At 45.4% G+C, this 2,500-nt stretch overlaps 1 protein-coding gene across 2 annotated transcripts in view; it reads left to right on the forward strand.

The window, feature by feature from the left end:
• The window catches only part of intu (inturned planar cell polarity protein), a 59,205-nt gene that overhangs the window by 31,143 nt on the left and 25,562 nt on the right, over positions 1 to 2,500 (forward strand). The gene's annotated exons all lie outside the window — the stretch shown is intronic.

The raw sequence follows: 2,500 nt of genomic DNA on the forward strand, positions 1-2,500 counted from the left end.
GTGTGGTGGGGAACTGTGATGTGCAACACGGGTCTAGCCTACACACCAATGCTGCATTGTGTGAAGCACATACGTTTTGAGATGTTTTAAATCAGTATACCTAATATATATATGAAAAAGCTTAAACTTGAAAAACAATCTCCCACCTGAAGTAGGCTAATGAGACTGAGCTGGATCAGGTATTTGCTGGTTGTGGAAGAGTCCGCCATGACGTTATTAATGGGGCGTCTGGCAACTGAGATGCACATTTGACAACCGAGTTTGAGCATTTCCTACACAGCTAAAAGTAGCCTAGGTATTGTTCTTAAAACGATATGAAACCTACGAAGTCAGAGCGGATCATTGCGCAATAAGCATGCAATTGCTTTTGGGACTTTTCCGCCATTCGTAGACGAAAGAAATGTGACTGTCAAGTTGAGGGGAAATCCATTTAGGGACAGGACAGCTGGCATAAGTTCACGCTTGTTGTGGGTTAGAGTCAAAGTTTAAACATTTCTTTCAATATGCTATAGCCTATTTTTAAATGGGCATCAGGACGTCATTTCTCAGACTAACTCACTGAGCTCGTTCAATGCGTTATGGTTAAAGAAACGCAAGCCGACAAGCTCGAGGCGCAAGACATGGGCATGGCTCGGCTTCCCGTGGATAAAACGCAGCCCAACCTCTCTCGTGCTGCTCCCATCCCGGTCCTTGCGCGCATGAAACTTGTAGGCTATCTCATGGTGTCGACTGCATTTTATCTTAAGTTTCTCACAGTTCGAACATGTTTTGGTTGGTAATTTTGGAAGTTTGGAGTCGCAATTGCCGTTGCTTGGAAATGACACGTTAGAGCAGCACGACGCCAGCACTGGAGGAGAACTGGCATGTTAACCATGTTTTCCAAATAGGCTAAACAAAAATTAGGAAACGTATACCAGAACAATCTGTGACGTGCACGGTGAACGTATTCTTTCTGAAGAGGCATGAACAGAACACCATACAAGTGACTTTGAGGGTGAGGGGAGGGCGATTGAGGGAGGACAGCGAGACGGGGGCGCGAGGCGCACAGAACAATGCGACACATTTTGACCTGACTGCAAACGTCGGGAATTGAGTAACTGGATAGTGGGCTACTGCAAGCGGCACACCAAACGGCACAGGGCAGATTTGTCCACTTAGGACAAAAATGAGAGCGAAATGTTGGATAGGGCATTATACACCTTAATTCGGTAGAAGCGCAGAACAAGTTTGGCTTGTTGCCATAACTGACATTCTGGTGGCTATGCTACGTTTGATTTGCATTATTTTAGACTACGGCAGCGTGCAGGCGAATAAGCTCCGAGAAGAAATCTAGTAATATAATTAACAAGACGTGGATTATTGACCATCATGCAAACGAATGTTCTAGTTAGCGTGGACTTTGACGCAGTAGCCTAAAATGTTGGGTGATGGGCGAGGGGGGGAAGCGACAGTGCCGATATCAGCTTCAATAATTATCAGGAATTTAATCCAACTAACCCTACTTTGTCCTCATTTTTTAGCCCATGTGGACAAGTGTCTACTAGGCTAAATACTGTTGGCACATAGCCTACAGCAGATTATAGCCATATTGCCGCACCATGCATGTGCTCATTGGTGGGTTCACAATTATGACACTTGTCAATGGTCAGCTTTTGGTTTACAGATAATGAGATAAAGTGAACATCATGGACCTAGAGACAGGGCTGCCTGCTGAGCTGTGCTGTTAACTCATCATCCTGCCTCACATGTGTGTATCAATCACCCCTGCCCCCACCCCCCCCCCCACACACACACACACACACGCTGGGAGGAATAAAAAAAAGAAAGTCTTTTCATTGATTACCCCTGCCGTATGTCATATCTTCATGAGAATGGTGAGCTTAATATGGTACCTTAGGGACAATGGCATATTTTAAAGCCAAACCAAAATGTTTACATTAGTCGAGTAGAGGGAGGGTTGGGTAGCACCTGTAAGACATACTACTTTAACCCTTGGCCTTTGTGGGTAAATTCATACATAGTAGGCTATATGAAAGTGTGAATCCTTGTTTTCAGGTCGGAAGCGTAATATGCCCCCCTAATGTCTTGGAAAAAAACCTTTCCCCCTGACCACTTTTCACCTTAGCATCCCTGGCTTAGTCTATGTTTTTTCCCCATTGAAATGAAGTGGTCTTAAAACAGTCAAGGCTTGTAGTTCGGGGGTGTGGATTTAGGGAGGGGCATTCAGAGTGTTTGGTCCTGGGCCCAGCCAAAGCTGTCAGCGGCCCTGCCTGTGCTCCTAGTGAAATAATTAACCATAGAGCCCTGTCGTTAGTGTTATGATGCTAGAGTCTGTATACAACCTTGACTTTATATGACCGGTCTTCTGCAGTTGACCCATCATCTATGCACATGCAAGCCTGTAGCCGTGCACAGCCCACCACCAAGACCATCAGAGTGGTATAGGTTTATGCCAGATGATGGAACAGAGACACACATACACACGCATGCATGCAAACAG

The sequence above is a fragment of the Engraulis encrasicolus genome, chromosome 21, assembly GCF_034702125.1.
Source record: "Engraulis encrasicolus isolate BLACKSEA-1 chromosome 21, IST_EnEncr_1.0, whole genome shotgun sequence".
NCBI lineage: Eukaryota > Metazoa > Chordata > Actinopteri > Clupeiformes > Engraulidae > Engraulis > Engraulis encrasicolus.